The 20,008-nt window shown below is 38.1% G+C and overlaps 1 protein-coding gene across 1 annotated transcript in view; it reads right to left on the reverse strand.

Annotated features, from left to right (window-relative positions):
* Positions 1-19,351, reverse strand: part of PDE4B (phosphodiesterase 4B) — a 778,920-nt gene extending 759,569 nt beyond the window's left edge. Inside the window, exon 1 of the mRNA XM_058303419.2 lies at positions 19,013-19,351. The gene's annotated coding sequence lies outside the window, so the exon portion shown is untranslated. The remainder of the gene's footprint in view (positions 1-19,012) is intronic.
* Between the last annotated feature and the right edge of the window lie 657 nt (positions 19,352-20,008).

Consider the following 20,008-nt stretch of genomic DNA (forward strand, 5'->3'; position numbering starts at 1 on the left):
TTATTTGTTTCTGAGGAATTTTAAGATTCCATAGCTCAATTTTAACTTCAACACCATAAAGGTTCTCACTTAACATATATTACAAATGACCATTTCTTTTTTGAAAACCCCCAAAGAAGCAAAAACACCTGTAATACTGAGATCCATGCCTAACAAGATAATAATGGTGTCTCCTATTTCTACTACTTCAGAAATAGGCTTCACTGCAAGCAGCATATTGAGGTGCTGAAATCGATGAGGTTACGATACTGAGATCCTCAGAGGTGGCTGGGTCTTGAGGGCCAAAAATAAAACACCAAAACAGGTCCCAAAGAAACAAGGTATGCGATGTATTTGTAACTGACTTGCATTTATCCTTTCTCGGAGTTCAAGAACCTGAGGCAAATGGTTCTATGTGACACTGCCTTCTAGCAAGCAGCCATTACAAGAATGCAAATTATTTTTATACTATGTATTTTAACCACATTTATTAGAAAGTAATTTTCTTGATATTGTTCAGGACTGAAAGATGAATACAGGAAACCTCAAAATGACGGACACACTTTTAGCTCTTTTGATTCCTTTTTGAAAAAAAAAAGTTCAACTCATTGTTTACTTTTTAAAATATGCCACAGGTTGTGGTGTAAGTTCCAAGTTAAAGTAAACCTGATCCCCTCACTGGAGTGGACTAGATCCAGAATTATTGTAGTACATAAGTCTAAATAACCATACATGAGTTTGGCATCAGGAAGATCAGTTGCCCCTTTAGTCTGATACATACTTTGCCCATTTACTATTGAATGGTGGCAAGCTAATCCAATTGAATTATTGATAGAGTTAATATTCCATTCTCTAAGTGGCCCCTGAATATCTTGGGGAAAATTAGACGATTTAAGAGCTATGATAGAGTTACTTCAGAAGCACCCCATATTCCTATGTATCTTTATAAGCCTTTATCATTGATGGTAACAACACTCTTCTTCCTTGCAACCGTAAAGAACCTAACCCATCGTATAATGCATTATCCAGCTATTGCTATGATAATGCTTGTACCAGCTCTTGGGAGTAAATTGTGCAATGTCTTCCCAACTGCACATTCAGTGACTTCATGTTGATAGCTTGAATTTGGTCATGGTGGTAATATTTACACCATGAAAATTGGGAAGTACTGCAACATCAGGGCCTCCTCCTGCCCTCCCCACCCCTCAAGAGAGTTCTTCATTAACATTTGTACCATGAGTCCAGCTGAAGGGACAGAAGCAACCCTGGGTATTCTCTTCTCTTAACAGATGACTAGAGTGCAAGAGTGAACAAGCCAGATCGTAAAGTCATTTTTAAAGAGGCTCTGCCTGCATCAAGTCCACTAACATTGGCCAAAGCATATTATACAGCCAAGCCTAAAAGCAATGGAGTGGGGTAATATACTCTGCCCAAAGAGAGAGGGCAACAGTCATGTAATCTTAGATGAACAATCATCTAATCTTTCACAGACATGATGACAGAGAGCATTAGAAATGAGATAAAAAGTCCTAAGGGTACAAGCAGATCAGAATCATGGTCGTTGTAGGAAGACCTGTATACTCTGTGATACTAGACTAGTCAAGATGGCTACTGTTCACGTAGCCAAGGCGGTCAGTGAGACCAAAAATATGGAAAGAATGAAATCTTTGACTTGTGATCTATATGGAGTTTTATACTCTAACACCTCCCAATCTTTTTCATATCAGACCACTCATATTATATTGCACCAATTGGTTAGCGTTCTCCAGAGGAAACAGAAATCAATATCCTATTGAAATATATATTTCTATAGAAAGGTTTATTTTTAGGAATTGACAGGCATGCAGCTGGGAACCCAGGCAAGAGTTAATGTTGCAGACTTGAGGCAGAATTTCTTCTCCAGGAAAACTGTTTTTCTTTTTGAGGTCTTCAACTGATTAGGTGAAACCCACCAATATTTTCCTGTACTTAAAATCAGCTGATCATAAATGTTAACCATATCTACAAAACACCTCCACAGCAACACTGAGATTCATGTTTCATTAAATTACTGCCTACCATAGCAATACAGCTATGTTAACACATAAGAATAACCATCACGCATATGTTTATGCTTACTTTTATACAACTCCCACGTGTAACCCATTTTCAACATACCAGTATATCCCAGCACACTGGCTGAGAAATTCTGCCTTTCCCTTGGACTGTGATCCTGGAAATTAACTGTATTGTTTTTATCTATACTTTTGCATTAATTCTTCTATGGTGTTCATATTTCCAAATTTTCCTGCTAAAGAAATGCATTCATATATGTAAAAAGTACTTACTGTTAGTCAGAAGCACTTGGATTTATTTGGACTTCTGTGAATTGTTTGAGTATATGATTGACTATCAAAGAAAATATTTGATCACTTATATCAGGTATGCAGACCTATTTCAGCCAACTTGCTTCCAACTTGAAGCTAAAGCTGACACTGGAGCAAGATAGAGCCACAGGAATCAGAGAAGCAGAGCTGGAGCTCTGCCATCCTGCTCTTGGGACCTCTAGACTTCCTATTATTTGAGATACTAAGTTTCTTTGTTGTTTAAGAGAACTTAAGTCAGGATTTCCTGCTATTTTCAGCCAAAAGTGTCCTAAATGATACAAATATCATCACTTTGGAGAGAGCTTAACTGTAGCACCACCCTAATATGACTTAGGCAAGTCACTTAGTTATTCTAAGCTTCATTTTCCTCAATGATATAACTGAAAGGTCCGAGTGAAATCAAATGAGACATATCAATATGTGGATCTAGAGGGCTCTGGCACCCTCTTTGATATTAAGGTGAAAAGTCCTGGTCCCCAGTTGGCAACTCTACAGGAGCTTATACCTATTCATGAGTCAGCCATAATTTATTTATTTTTTTTAGGTTTTTTTTTAATTCATTTTTTAAAAAAATATTACATTAAAAAAATATGAGGTCCCCATTCACCCCCACCGCCCCCACCCCACCACTCCCCCCCACAGTAACACTCTCCCCCATCATCATGACACATCCATTGCATTTGGTGAGTGCATCTCTGGGCATCAGTGCACCCCATGGCCAATGGTCCACACCAGAGCCCACACTCTCCCACGTTCCATCCAGTGGGCCATGGGAGGACATATAATATCTGGTAATTGTCCCTGCAGCACCACTCAGGACAACTCCAAGTCCCGAAAATGCCTCCACGTCTCATCTCCTCTTTCCATTCCCCGTACCCATCAGCCATCATGGCCACTTTTTCCACACCAATGCCACATTTTCTCGATTATTAACCACAATAGCTCATGAATAGAATATCATTAAGTCCACTCTGATCCCTGCTGTATTCCTCCTTCCTATGGACCTTGGCTTGGTTGTGTCCATTCCACATCTATGTCAAGAGGGGGCTTAGATTCCACATGGATACTGGATGCAATCCTCCTGCTTTCAGTTGTAGGCACTCTAGGCTCCACGGTGTGGTGGTTGACATTCTTCAACTCCATGTTAGCTGAGTGGGGTAAGTCCAATAAATCAGAGTGTAGGAGCTGAAGTCTGTTGAGGCTCAGGGCCTGGCTATCATATTGTCAGTCCAGAGATTCAGATCCCCTAGATGTATCTTAAACCCCAGCACCAACTACAATTCCAGTAAAGTAGCAGGAAAGGCTTGTGAAAAGAGATCACATCTGAGTCCAGCTCCATCATGCAGAAACACCAACTCCAAAAAGGGCCAACTGACATGGCAGTGAACTCCATCCGCCATGACCATAAAACCTGTGGGTTTCTTAAGCCTCAAAAGAACCAACACCTGGGGTTGTATCTAGTTTATCTGTCTCTGAGACTCTGCTCAGGTGTGCATAAGGGCAATCCTTCTGACAACCTCCAGACTCTTTTTTAGAGACTCATAGCCATATAAACTCATTTGTCCTTTCCATTTCCCCCTTACTTTAGGTCAAACAGCATTTTTAACTCCTGTTATTATATGTAGACAGGGATATTCTGCTGGTCCACGTTGAACCTTTAATTCAAGGTCATTTTCTAGTTATGTCATCAGCTGGTACTTGGTAGTGATCCCTCGGTGCCAGGGAGGCTCATCCCCAGGTGTCATGTCCCACGCTGGGGGGAAGGCAGTGCATTTACATGTTGAGTTTGGCTTCGAGACTGGCCACATTTGAGTAACACGGAGGCTGTCAGGAGGGAACTCTTAGGCACAGTGCTGCTCTAGGCCTTGTTCTTATTTCAGGTGTATAGGCTCACAAGCATAGTCATTAGTGTCAGGGGCTCACTGTTGGACCCTCATTCCTTCCTGGTCCTTGCTGTTGCACCCGGGGGACTGCCACTGCTCCCCTAGGGACCATGACAGGGTGACAGGGCCCCCCCCCCTAGCCAGGAACCCAGTACCCCCCCCCCCCAGCTGTTGTTTTTAATTGTTTCCACTATGAGTATATCCAAACATTTCCATGCACCCTGGACACATGCCCTGTATAACTTCCTGTCAACCATATGTCCCCTGTCAATAACATCCCATACCGGTATTCCTCTGCTGCCATTGTTGAACCACTCTGTGATCCAAAACTTCCTGAAAAGTGAAGCCCAATATAATGCCAGGTTCCCTTAATAGTAAAATGGAATATAGAGATGAGTTTAAAGGTTAGATATAGAATACATATTGATTTGGAAAAATTCTACATCGTATCGTTTTCTTTTCTTTTTTCCTAATTATTGAGCTTCTCTTCACAAGAGCCATAGATCACAGTAATTCATATATACAATATACAGTACTCCCACATATCCAATATAAAACCTTTTCCCTTTCACAGCGATAATCTTTTAACTTATTCATATCATATTTACTGAAACTGATGTACAGATATTGAGACAATAGCTTTCAAACAAGGTAACATTTGTGTTTACACTGTGGTTTATACTTTAGGCTATACAGTTTTCTAAATTTTTAGTTATCCTATGTTTTACATTATGGTTTACTTTATTAGTCTGTCATCCCCTATATGTTTTTGATGTAATATTACATGTTTTATATCCATCCTTGTGTACCCTTGTGAAACACTTCTTTTGCCCTCTTTGTTACGCTGGTTCCATCTATTCAATATCTATTTCCCCCTCCCCTTGGGGCCCACAGTGACAGTCAATCTTCATTTCTTGAGGAGCCATGTTCAGAGATACTTGCAACAGTGTTGAGGGCTTGACTTGCTCAACTGCCCTAATGCCCTGGGAGCCACCATTTCTCTTGAGAGATACAGTTCCCTCTATTTGATGGCATTAGTCCTCCCCATGATGTGGGTCTACCTTCACTCTCATTATATGGGTCTCTACCCAATGGTATAACCCACTCTGGCAAAATGAGCATTCAGATATTCTCTAGGAGTCTGTCCTACCTCAGATTATCCCCTTTAAGTATCTTAAACAGGTAACTTTCCTAATTATATTTTGAAAAGGTTTCCTCAGCATTATACTTTCAACCAACACCTGACAATCTCCTATGTTCGTATGTTGCCCCTCCCTCCTCCCAATTTCTTGGGCAATATTACCCATCCACCCATCCCTAGCCCCCCTCAAGCCCACAAAGCCCCACCAAAGGTAACCCTATGCCCCTATTTTATCCCTTCCTTGTACACATACTTACCTCCAGCTTATCATAGATTTCACCCATGTAGATGTCAGCTTACATCCTTCCTCTACCCTCCGATTTCCTGTAAGCCTATCTTCCAGTCTCTAGCTCTCTGAGGCAGCTTGCTTATTTCATATCATTGAGGTCATGTGGTATTTGTCCTTCAATGCCTGGGTTGCTTCACTCAACATAAGGTTCTCAAGATTCATCCATGTTATCACGTGTTTTGTAGTGTATTTGTTCTTAAAGCCGAGTAGTAGTCCATTGTATGTATATACCACATTTTATTGATCCACTCATCTGTTGATGGGCATTTGGGTTGATTCCAACTTTTGGCGATAGTGAATAATGCTGCTATGAACATTGGTGTGCATATATCGTTTTGTGTCTTTGTTTTCAGTTCTGCTGGGTATATACCCAGCAGTGAAATTGCTGGGTCATATGGCAAATCTATGGTTAGTTTTTTGAGGAACCGCCAAACTGTCCTCCAGAATGGTTGGATCCTTCTGCATTCCCACCAGCAGTGGATGAGTGTTCCCATTTCTTCACATCCTCTCCAGCATTTGTAGTCTTCTGTTTTTTTCATAGCTGCCAATCTTATGGGAGTAAGATGGTATCTCATTGTAGTTTTGATTTGCATTTCCCTGATAGCTAAAGATTTAGAGCATTTTTCATTGTGCTTTTTAGCCATTTGTATTTCTTCTTTGGAGAAGAGTCTGTTTAAATCTTTTTCCCATTTTTAAGTGGGTTGTTTATCTTTTTATTTTCAAGATATAGGAGTTCTTTATATATGCAAGTTATAAGTCTCTTATCGGATATATGGTTGCCAAATATTTTCTCCCATTGTGTAGGCTTCCTTTTTACTTTCTTGACAAACTCCTTTGGGGTGCAAAAGGCTTTAATTTTGAGGAAGTCCCATTCATCTATTTGTTCTTTTGAGTCAGCCATAATTTAGGTCCCAGCTTCAAGCCCAGTAGTTGGTACTTGTTATTCCAATTGTCCTCACTTTATTTCTACTATTCAGGTGTTAGTGGAACCAGAGACCTACAACACCTGGATCCAGTGGACCTGAAATGCCACTTTGGCACCTCTATACCAGGACCTCTGTTGTCATTTTTGCAAAATAAGAGAGTTCCCCTTGTGTGCTTAAGTTGAGGAGATTCCCACAAGTTTATGTGAGTCCTTAAGGAATTGTTCATTCTAATCATCTCACAGTAAAACTGCCTGAGCTATAAGGTGTTTCAGCATCTAGAGACATATATTTCAATGCACATTTATTCTTTAGCATATGCTGTAGATCTTTTCACTACACACTAGAGGCTAGACATTTAAAAACAGCATTTTCAGACCCTTTCTACCTAGCTTCTTCCAAGCAGATAAACATGCACATGAGATTTAGAAGAAAAGAGTGAGGTAGCACTTACACGCCTGCGGCTTTTGTCATTTTGGGCTGGGCAGCTTGGACAAGGAAGCATTAGAATTTTCTGCAGTGGTGATACAATGTCATGTCCCTTGCCTTATGGTATCAAGGGTCAGGGAATGTGGCATACATTTTGCTGTTGTAGATACTGGCTGAGGTGGAGTGGAGCTGGTGATGGTGGCACCTTCTGGCTTGTGGATGAGGTGGGGTTGTGCTTCTTCCAACAACTTATCAAATCCTTCACTACCTGACTATGTGTGACAATGAGACCCTTGACCAGGCAGTTCTAGAGTGTTGTTCAGGACGTCATTCCTGGAACTTCAGCCTAATACTACTTCCTCTGGCCATTCCAACATTTTTCTAAGCATCTGTATTAAATAACTTTCTGCTTAAAGAAGTTTCTATGATCTGCAACTGAAACCCTAACAAACAAGCCAACAGAGTAGTTGAGTGAGAACAAATCCCATTATCAGGCACCACACTGATATCCAAAATGCAGTATACCTTCTGAAGCAAAGACCATATTGCTATGTAAAGCTTTTTTTTTTTTACTGTACCTTTTTATAATTTATTTTTTCTTCTTTATTTTCTTTTAAATGTTACATTCAAAAAATATGAGATCCCCTTATACCCTCTACTCCCCTCACCCCACTCCTCCCACATCAACAACATCTTCCATCATCGTGGCACATTCACTGCACCTGGTGAACACATTTTGGAGCACTGCTGCACCATATGGACAGTGGTCTACATTGTAGTCTACACCCTCGCCCAGTCTACCCAGTGGGCCATGGCAGGACACACATTGTCCAGCATCTGTTCCTGCAGCACCACCCAGGGCAATTCCAAATCCTGAAAATGCCCCCATATCATATCTCTTTTTCCCTCTCCCTACCATCATCAGCTACCATGACCACTTTCTCCACATCAATGCTACAATTTCTTCCATTTCTTTCCTTATAGCAACTCCACTTTCAGAGGCTCCATTTTGCTTTTTAAATGCTGACAACTGTTGGGTCACTTGAATCTGTCAAACATATCTATATACACTTGAAATCATTGACTGGCAGATTTAAACCTTTTGCCCAGAACACTCCTCAGCTCCTGTAGACCTGTGGATGTGAATGGACACAATGGGGTATGGGCAGGGATACAGTATGCCAACTAATTCCATGAGCCAGGAGCCTCTCTGTGTTCTGGATCCTTCCTGGACATGATAAGAGTCTTCCCAATTCTACTTCCTAAGCGTATCTTTCCAGCCAAGACACCCCATTATAGCTACGTAACAGAAAAGATTTTGTTGTTATGAGGACCCAGTAAGATGACATGTGAAAATACTGAGCATGGTGCCTGGCCTATGGTAAGTGCCAATAAGCATTTTATTTTCTTTATTACTTCCGTTTTGGGCAAAAAAGGCAATCTGAGCCTTTTTTATAAAATTATTTATTTTAAATATTTTCATGGAAATGTTTTGTGGGACTGATTTAACATTATATATGATTTTCTTCATGTATTTTCAAATCCAAATGCTAGAAAATCAATTCTTGTCATCTGAAGTATTTTCTCCTAATCATATTTCACAGGATTTCTAAATGGAATATATTTATTCATTCATTTAACAAAAAAAATTATTGAGTGCTTTGTGCCAGGCCTTGTTTTAGATATTGGAGATACAGTAATGAAAAATTAGACAAGATCCTTGCTTTCACAAAGTTTCACTTTGGCGAAAGTTTCACCTCTGAGGGAAGTTACAGACAATTACCAAGTAAGAACACAAGCATAATATTACTAAATTCATACTATGGCCAAAGTCAAGTGGTATGTCTCTCTCTTTTTTTGTCTCCCTCTTTCCTTTCATCTTGCTGCAATATACTTTATTCCTTTCTACCCTCCCTCCCTCCCTTCTTTCCTTCCTTCCTTCCAATAAATGGCACCCAATAACAATTTATTGCCAGGCACCACTCTTGAAAAGAGAGATACAGCAGAAAGCAAGGACAAGAATTCTGCAGTCTTGGAGCCTATATTCTAGCATGAGGAGATAGGCAATAAATACATTTTAAACAAGTAAATAAGAAGATTAGCAATTAGTGCAAAGAAAGAAATAAACTAGTTGATTGTTAGAAAATGACTAGAGGAGAGGAGGGAATAACTTTAGTTAGGGTCATCAAGGAAACCAAGAATTGAAGGGTGAGGAGAGAGCCACTTGAAGACCTATGAGGAAAGCATTCCAGGCAAAAGGTTTGTGTGTGAAGACTGTGAGGCAAGCACAAGTCTCACTCTTGAAGAAACAAAGAAGCTGGAGTTTAGTGAGCAAATGGAGGAATGAAAGGAGATGAGGTCATAAGGATAGACTGGATAGGGGAAGGCCATATGAGAATTCTTAAGGCAATGTCATAAATTTAGATTTTATTATAAGTGCATTGGGAGACATCAAAAGGAACTTGCTCTCATATGCTTGTCTTCTCCATCTTCAGATCCCATGTGGTTCCCAGATGTTGAGATGCCAAAGTATTAAATACGTACGTAGAGTCAAAGTATGGTAGAGTAAGATACACATAAAATTAGCCAACTTTTTAATTTTTGGTCCAATAAAAGCATTTAAAAAGAAAACCTACTAGCATTTACTTACATTATCATATTTTTAAAATAGGATATTTTAATACCAACAAAGTATGGAGTAGAAAAGACAAAATCTCAGAACTAGGCCATTAGATATTTTAAAAATTAACAAATGGGAAAAAAAAACTGTATAGTCCTTTAAAAAAACTTTTCTGACATATTCTTGGGCCACAGTTTTAGAAACCCTTCTCTTTTGTCTTCTATTTCATTCATTTCCTGCAGTTGTTTACCAATTCTAAACTTTGAATCATCATTTTAAAAACCCATTCTTTCATTCATTCCAAGCTTATGAAAATGATTTTTTAAGATGAAGGAATTCTGTTTTCCTAGTAATTAATCACTTCCTAAGCTTCTGATTGAACCATCTCTTTGGGAATGAACTTATACTTTTTATATATTATATGTATATTATATATTATACCTTCTTAAAACATATATGCTGTATTATGAACAACATTCCCTACTTTGCCTATCATGATGTGACCATTCATTTTCATGGGGAGGAGTCAAGTCTTGACTTCTTTGTCAGTGAGCTGTGATGGAATGTATTCAGATATTCACAGCCCCAGAAGGGTTCTCATGGGATGTAGGATATGTATCTTGGAGGCTCTCCAAGTCATTAAATTCCAAAAACATGTCTTAAAGCTTCTCTTTCATAAAATGGATTGTGTTATGTAAAATGTTTTAATATTTAGCATGCAGATTTTTTATCTCAAAATTTTCTGTGATTGTATCCTCTAGAGACAATTACCTGAGACCATAATTAGCAAAAGACAAAAAACCTCATTCTTTATAATGGGAGAAAAACCCATAAAATAAGAGAATCATAAGAAAAAATATTATAGAACATAATATATTTATTTTAACGTCTAATTAATTGAAAATATTAGTACTCAGTTAAATGTCATAAACTGATTGTTACTCCATTAATGCTTCAGATCCCAGGCTAAAACACTGAATAATTATGGCCATTGAAATTGATGTGGTCATTATCAATTGCAAGCATTATGTAAATTCTGCTATGCTCCATAAATATTATTTAAAAACTAAACAGCTGTATAATTTTTAGCTTAATGATTCAAAGAGAACAAGAATAAGAAAATAAATCTGTATATTCCACAAGTTCCTTTACTAAAACACTTGAGTACTATTTATGAAAGTTTTAAAAAATCAATCTTTACAAAAGAATGTAAATACTTACAATGGTCCCCAGCTCTCTATAGTGCAGACAGAAACTGTTATCTAGTACACAGTCTTTAGACACAGAAGACTGGGTTTATGTCCCAACTCTGTTACTTCATATTTGTGTGAACTTCAGCAAGTAAACTCTGAGTCCTAATTTCTTCTTCTTAAAGAAATTATAATTTCTAAACATTTTCATAGCACTGTTGTACGGACCCCCACAAGATAATTTGTAAGGATGTACTTTGTAACCCATAAAGAAGAGTTAAAAATATATTAGCTGTTCCAACTATATGAATGACATGTCCTTATCCCATTTATTGGTCTATATTAGTTTTACTTCCTTCCTTTCTATTCCTCCTCATGAGATTTCGTGGTAGGCAAAGTCATTCCTTCAAATTGGGATATGTATCTCCCTGAAAGTACATGAACACTCCACATGATATGTGTTAAATGGTAAGTTCCAAGGACTCAATTTCCAGGTCTTCTACTTCTATATACACTCTTTCTTAGCATCATGAAGGAAGACCTTTCCTTCTTTTTCACAATAACCTTTCTCTTATTTGCAAAACAAAACAAAACAAAACAAAACAAAAAAACACTTCCTTCAATCATCAAGAATTTTACAATAACATATTGTCCCAAAGCATAAAAACTCTAGAAAACTAAATAAAGGACTATTTCAAAGTGTTATTTTGGGGGAGACTTCTTTCATGCTTAATCACGGCACCATAGGTTTATAAAATGAGGTGACATATGTAAAATGTCTAGCAGTAATTTGGCCCATAATTTGTACTCATTCAATGCTATTTCTGTTTTCCTAATTCATGTTTCAAAACCCTCTTCACTTCATGTTCAAAACTTACTAATGAAAAAATGCTTTAGAGGAGTAATGATTCAGCAGACTTAAGCCTTTGAAAATGTATGCTTTATATATTGCAAACGTAAGATATTAACCCATTTCTTTTTATTTATTTATTTTTGTTAATTTTTTATTCTTAAAGAAGCTTTAGATTACATCATTCTACCCCTGGACCATGAAGGCACTTGAACTGTCATTCTTTATATAATACCATTTTGCAAATGACCAATCCCACTCAATCCAAAGAGGCCCCTCAGATAGAAGTGAAGTGTCTGGCTTGCCTGAGATCAGGCTTCTCATAACAGGGTATACAAAGGAGAATGAAGTACAGGAGTTAGTTAGAAAGACTTGATTAATTTAGCTTCTATTTTTCACTATGATTATGGTAGGATACTATAATAAGTCAATACAAGATGCATGCTACTTTTTTTTTTTTTTTTTTAGTCTCTGGGGTCTGTTTTTTGGCTTGTGTTTTCCCGCCTAAATGAGAAGAGACTATTTGAAGTCAACACTGAAAACTTTTTTGCCTCCATTCTTATATTAAGAAATGCACAATGATATGTGGACAGGAATTTCTAGGCAATACGGAGAAACAAAATGGTCTCCTCTGAGAGTCTCTAATTCTCATATATGAAGAGGACAGGGTAGACCTTTTGCTTACTACATTATGTTAAAGTCATCAGTCATTTCTACTAGATCTTGCCAGAAGGATTCTCTGACAGCTGGAATTTAAGGGAAGAAGTAAAAGCTATACTGTTTTTGATCCTATGATTGTCTTCAAATTCACTCTATTTATTTGACTATAGTGATCAAGGATTCTTACACTCCCTGAAGTGAATCCTATTGGTATTGTCCTGCTAAAACTTGCATTGGATTGGATTTTTAACTTGTCAGTCATTCACAATAAGCTATAAAGGTAAATATGTACTATAACATGTTAATTGTAATTGAAAGAATGTGCCATGAAGGTTGAAGTAAGCTGGGTTTCCATTTCATCTTACCATTCATATCTCATTTAATTTTATGGTTGAATTGATTGACACCATACTTGTTGTATGGTATTGTACATTATTCTTTATTTATGTAAAGTAAAATGCTTTATATATCACTAAAGAGTAAGTGCAATAATATGAATTACCCTGAACATTTTTTAAATATCTCCAGGTAATGTAAATCCACATCTCTGTAAAGTCTTTTCTAAATAATTTTTCAAAATTCTGCTTAGTACTTGCTTTTGAATATGTGTGTGTGTGTGTGTGTGTGTGTGTGTGTTGTGTAGGGTATTCACATATGCCCCACTCCTCCCACTTCCATTGTTTCCCTTATTAGCAACATCCTTCATTAGTGTCATACATTGGATACCTGATGAACACATATTGAAGCATTGTTACTAACTGTGGACTATAGTTTACACTCTATCCAATGCAATTTTGTAGCTTATGACAAAATATATAATGGCCTATGTCCATTATAATGTCCTGAAAATGCCCCCATATTATATCCAATCTTCCTTCTCACTCCCCTCAGAATCTCTGGTGGCCACTGCCTTTATATCAATGATAAAAGTTCTAACATTGTTAGAATAAAAAGTTTATAATAAAAAAATAGTAAGTCTACTTTAGTCCATTGCTCATTCTCCAGTCTTGAGAATTTGGGGATTGTGATGCCCTCTCTGTTTCTAATTGAGAAGGGGAGTTAGATCCCATGGGACAGATGGATGGAACTGTCTTGCTTGCAGTTGTAGATAGTCTCTGTTACTTGGGATGGGCATTGTTCATCATTATCTCCTTATTAGTTGTCCTGGGTGAGTCCAATGAACTGGAGAATAGGTGTTGCAACTCTGCTGAGATTCAGGGCTCAACTGGCACATGGACAGAATGAAGATTTAAGTCTCTGGGACATATATTTAATGAGTATACTGCTAATTATAGGTTCAAATAAAAGGGGCAGAAGAACCATGTATAGGGAAATTATAAATGAGTCTATCTCCATTACATTGGGGAACATATTCTAAGGTAAGGCCTTAGAGTGCTGAATTCCTGAGACTGCTGCCTTGCCTATAGTGTCTAGATGTAGCTAGAGCTCTCAGGAGCACCCCTGCTTGAGGATCTGTTTACTGTGGCAGTCAATGAGATCCTCCTGAGTCTTGCCTAAGTGTAACCTTGGGAATGACCCCCCAACTCACTTTGAAATCCCTTAGCCATAAGTACTCATTCGTATTTACCATTTCCCTTTTTTTTTGTCAAGGCCTTTTTACAGATGCATTCCTGGTGGTCACTTGATAATAGTCCCTCAGTGCCAGGGAGGCTCAACCCTGGGAATCATGTCCCACATTGGGGGGAAGATAGTGAATTTTATGTGCTGAGTTTGGCTTAAATAGGGACCACATTTGAGCAACAAGGAGGCTTTCAGGAGTTAACTCTTAGGCAATATATAATACCAGGCTAAGTTTTCCATTTCATAAGAAAAGGTTCATAAGCACAATCATCAATATCAATGGCCTGCCATGATAGACTGTCTTCCTTCTCTAGGCACTCCCCTTGTACTCAGGGGATTTTTGCCATCCTGTTAGAGAATGTAAGAGGACTTCCCAGGATGTGAATTCAATATTACGGAAGTTATTGTGTGGGTCTCCACCCACTGAGACAACTCCCCATGAACACTTGAACATATTCATATGACTTAGAGGCATACCCCAGTTACTGTGGAATCCCTCATCACCAATACCCCCCACCAGGGGTACCAGTTTTTGAAATAACAAAAAATTTTAAATTTAGTTCTTTTTAAAATTTGAAATAATAAATTTTTAAAGAACATTGTATCTTTCATCACTGCAAGATCTGTTTTCTTGTATGTGCAGTGACACTTTCTTCTGTATATTCCCCAGTGTCTTTTTTTCCTTCATTTTTTTCTTCAAAGAAGTTTTAGTTTACAGAAAAGTCACATAGAGAATATAGGGGATTCCCAAATACCCAATTGCTTTCCCCATTTTCCACACTCCCTTATTAATAACATTTTACATGTGGATGGTACATTTGTTACAATTGATTTCCAGATATTGAAGCATTGCTACTAACCATGGTTACTCAATGGTTTACATTATGTTTTATATTTTGCACTGTACACTTTTGTAGGTCTTGATGAAATCTAAAATGGCCTGTATCCATTATTGTAACTTCATGCAGAACAATTCTAATGCTCTAAAAGTGTCCTATGTTCCATCTATTCTATTTTTCCTTTCCCTTCCTTTGGGACCTATCGTAACCACTGTGTTTCAATTTGTGAAGAAAAAGATTCTTAGTTACTTGCAATAATTTTGAGGACTTGACATATCGGCCAGTTTTCTTTTATTAGGCACTGCCTATGTTCTTGAGGGATTCTTGCCATAGCAGGACTCCCCACAATGGGAGTTGAATATTTTCTTGTTATGTGGCTCTCCACCCACTGATATAACACACTATGACAAGATAAATACTTATATATTCCATAGAAACCTGCCCCACGTGTGCCCTATTCTGTATATTCTCCCATACCTGACATCTTACAGCAGTAACACTCCCATGCCATATTTGCCCAAAGAAAATTCCCAACATTGTAGTTTTAACTACAGATTTTCAAATCCCCAGAGTTCACCTGCTTCCTCCCCTGACCTTCTACTCAGTTCCACGGATAGACCAACCCAACCCTTCTACCATACACCCCCTCACAGACCAGCACTGATGAATCCAATCACATCACTGCACCACTATCATGCCCATCTACTGCCCACATCCTTCCTCGTTATCATAGATTTTGCCCATATGGGCATCAGCTCACCACTCTCTAATCCCTTTCTGTCTCTTGTAAACCTATCTTCCAGACTCTAGCTCTGTGAGTCTGCTTAATGATTCATCCATGTTATTCCATGCGTTAATACTGCACTACTTTTTACAGCTAAATAAAATTAGATTGTATGTATATATCACAGTTTGCTTATCCTTTCCTCTGTTGATGGACATTTGGGTTGCTTCCAACTTTTGGCAATAGTGAATAATGCTGCCTTGAACATTGTTGTGCATATATCTGTTCATGTCTTAACTTTTAATTTATCTGGGTATATACCCAGCAGTGGTATTCCTGGATCATATGGCAGTTCTATAGTTAGCTTCCTGAGGAACAACCAAACTGTCCTCCACAGTGGCTGCACCATTTATATTCCCACCAGCAGTGGATAAGTGTTCCCTTTCCTCCACATCTTTCCAACACTTGTAGTCTTCTCTTTTTTTGATAGACACCGGTCTAATTAGTGTAAGATGGTGTCTCGTTGTGGTTTTGATTTGCATTTTCCTAATAGCTACTGATCCTGAACATCTTTTAATGTGCTTTTTTTTTTTAAAGATTTATTTATTTTAATTCCTCCCCCTCCCCCCCGGTTGTCTGTTCTCTGTGTCTATTTGCTGCGTCTTGTTTCTTTGTCCGCTTCTGTTGTCGTCAGCGGCACGGGAAGTGTGGGCGGCGCCATTCCTGGGCAGGCTGCACTTTCTTTCGCGCTGGGTGGCTCTCCTTATGGGGCGCACTCCTTGTGCGTGGGGCTCCCCTACACGGGGGACACCCCTGCGTGGCAGGGCACTGCTTGTGCGCATCAGCACTGCGCCTGGGCCAGCTCCACATGGGTCAAGGAGGCCCGAGGTTTGAACCGCAGACCTCCCATGTGGTAAACGGACGCCCTAACCACTGGGCCAAGTCCGTTTCCCCTGTATTGTACATTCTTATGTTTTATTCTTAATTTTTGTTCTAATAACATATACCCTAAAATTTCTGCTTTCATCACATTCAAATATATAATTCAATGATTTTAATTACATTAACAATGTTATTCTGTCATCACCAACATTCATCACCAAAACTTCCAGCACACCAAAAAGAAAATCTACTTTACTCTCACCTCAGTCCCTGATAACCTGCATTCAGTTTTTGACTCTATGAATTTGCTTATTCTAATTATTTAATATCTGTGAGATCATACAATATTTGTCTATTTGTTCTGGCTTATTTCACTCAATATGCTGTCTCCAAGGTTCACCCATGTAGCTCTATGTATCAGAACTTCATTCCTTTTTATGGCTGAATAATATTCCTCTGTATGTATATACCATATTTTGTTTATCTAGTCTTCTGTTGATGGACATGTGGGTTGTTTCCACAGTTTGGCAATTGTGGATAATACCTCTATGGATATCAGTGTACAAATATCTGTTTGAGTCCCTGCTTTCAATTCTTTCTGTATATACCTAGAAATGCAATTGCTGGGTCATATGGAAATGTTCTACTTCACTTTCCTCAGAATCACCAAACTTTTTTCCATTCTCACTGAACCACCTTTGCATACCAGGACATATTAACACACCACTAATCTTGGTGTATAGCTCTTTTAATTTGCTGTTTGATTCAAATAGTATATTGTTGAGGATTCTATTAATATATTCTTAAGGATATTGGCCTGAAATTTTCTTGTCTTGTGTTACCTTTAGCTGGTTTTGGTATTTGGGTGATGTTGGCCTCATTGAGTGAGCTAGGAGATGTCCTTCTTCTTCAATTTTTTTGGCAGAGTTTGAGAAGGATTGGTGTTAATTCTTCTTGGACTGTATGGTAAAATTCACCAGTGAAGTCATCTGGCCCTGGGCTTTTCTTTGTTGGGAGGTTTTGATTACTGATTCAATGTTTTTATTTCTTTTTGGTATATTAAGATCTTCTAGTCCTACTTGAGTCAGTTTAGGTAGTTTGTGTGTTATAGGGATTTGTCCATCTCATCTAGGATACTCAATTTTTTGGCATACAGCTGCTCATAGTATCCTTTAATAATCCCTTTTTATTTCTATACGGTCAGTAATAGTTCTCCCTTTCATTTTTTATTTTAGTCATTTATGTCCTCTTTCTTTTTTTCTTCCAGGCTACCCAAAGATTTGTCAATTTTATGGATCTTTTTAAAGAAACAACTTTTGATTTAATTGATCCTCTGTTGTTTTTTTTATTCTCTATTTCATTTATCTCTACTCAAATCATTGTTATTTCCTTCTTCTTAGATCCTCCAACTAAGAGAATAAAAAATGATTTGAGATTTTAAAAAAAATTTTAATGTAAGCGTTTAGAGCAATATATTTCCTTCTCAGTATTGCCTTTGCTGCATTCCACAGGTTTTGAATATTAGGTTTCCTATTTCATTAATCTCAGATATTTGCTAACTTCCCCTGTGATTTCTTCTTTGATGTATTCATTGTTTGAGTGCATTGTTCAATTTCCATATATTTATGAATTTCCCATTTCTCCCTCTGTAACTGATTTCTAGCTTCATTCTGTTGTGGTCTGAGTAGATACATTGTAAGATTTCAATATTTTTAAATTTATTGAGACTTGTTTTGTGACCTAACATATGGTCTATCCTAGAGAATGATCCATGTGCACTAGAGAAGAATGTGTCTTTTGTTACTGTTGGACGAATTGTTCTATATATGTCTATTAGGACAAGATGATTTAGAATATCATTCAAATCTCCTGTTTCCTCATCGATATTCTACCTAAATGTTCTATGCATTATCAGAAGGGGTGTATTGAAGTCTCCTACTATTAATGCAGAACATCTTATTTCTCCCTTCAAATCTGTCAAAATTTGCTTCATATATTTTAGGACTATGCCATTAGCTGCATATATATATTTATAACCACTATACCTTTTGTTGAATTGACCTCTTTATCATATATAGTGACTTTCTTTGTCCCTTGTAATAGCTTTTGACTTAAAGTCTATTTTTTCTGACATTAGTATAGCTACCCCCAGAATTCTCCTTTGATTACTATTTGCAGGGTATATATTTTTCCAGCCTTTCATTTAAAACCTACTTGTATCTTTGAATTTAAGGTGAGTGTCTTATAAACAGCATATAAGGTCATGTGTTTTTCCCCAGTCTGACAAACTCTGCCTTTTAACTGTAGAGTTTAATTCATTTGCATTTAAATTCACTACTTAAAATGCAGGACTTTCTTCCACCATTTTGCCATTTAGCGTTTGTAAGTCTCATACCTTCTTTGCCCCTTTAATCTTCCATTCATATCCACATCCATATTTATTTGATTTTTGTATTGTACAAGATATTTTTCATATATTTTCTCTGTCTTAATCATTGGGCTTAAATGTAACCTCTGTATTAGTTTATTAAAGGCTGCCAATGCAAAAATACGAGAAATGGGTTGGCTTTTATAAAGGAAATCTATTAAGGGTAAAAGTTCACAGTTCTGAGGCTGCAAAAGTGTCCAAATTAAAGCATCAGAGATGCTTTCTTACCAGAAGTTGGTTGTTAGCAGATCCTGGAGTCCTGCCAGGTACCAAGGCAAGAGAGTGGGTCTGCCAGTCTTGCTCTTTTTTCTCCTTGAGCTCAGCTGTGGGCCTTCAAGCATCTCTCCCTGGCCTCATCTCCTTGAGCCTCATGGGGCTCCACTTCTTTCTCAGATGTCTGGAAAATAGTTAAAGGGTTGTTGTGATAGGGTGAGTTTCAAATCTAGAAAATGCATCTTTGAAAAATGGTAGGAGTTTGCGGAGCCCTTGCTGGTCTCTCCCCCACCCCTTCCTGGCATGGTGTAGAGCGAGCCCCACGTTCCCATTGTGCATCCCTGGCTCTGTTCCAGGGGGAGCACAATGATCCCTCTGTGCATACTGTGGTGCCTGTGTCAGTGCCAATCTATTGGGTGGCAGCCTGAAAAAATAAACCAAGAAACTCATCTCTGACTTGCCGGCCCAGAACTTGCCCCGCAGGTAAAAGCAGCTCACTGTCAGCTAAAGCAGTCTAGGAAACAATTAAGTCAAAATGCCCTGGGGCAGAGGATTACCTGCATCAAGTCATATAGAAAGATCACCCAGGAAAGCAAGAAAGTCCGTTTCATAGTTTCATAGGAAGTAGAGGGGCATTTAAATTCTTAAAAATGGGGGGTTTCTAAGGCTAGGAGCAAGAACAATTTCTTCATCAAAAAGGGGATAATAATAGCACTTCATAAAGTTGTTATGAAGATTAAATAAGCTAGAATAGACAAAGGATTTAAAACTATGCCAGGCAGATGCTAACTGCTCAGGAAGTACTGATTTTTATTGTTAATTTCTCTAAGTAAGGGTCCTGTTTAAGCACATAGCACAGTAGAAGGCACCAGGCAAAAGTGAAACTTGACAGCAGATTGTCCGTGGTTGTCCATTGGTTGACCATTGTTGAAACAAAACCTCTGCCAGTCAGTAAAGGCAGGACACACTCCCAGACACATGAGCGTATAGATGGAATGAGCCTTCTCAGTT

Source organism: Dasypus novemcinctus, chromosome 9, assembly GCF_030445035.2.
Source record: "Dasypus novemcinctus isolate mDasNov1 chromosome 9, mDasNov1.1.hap2, whole genome shotgun sequence".
NCBI lineage: Eukaryota > Metazoa > Chordata > Mammalia > Cingulata > Dasypodidae > Dasypus > Dasypus novemcinctus.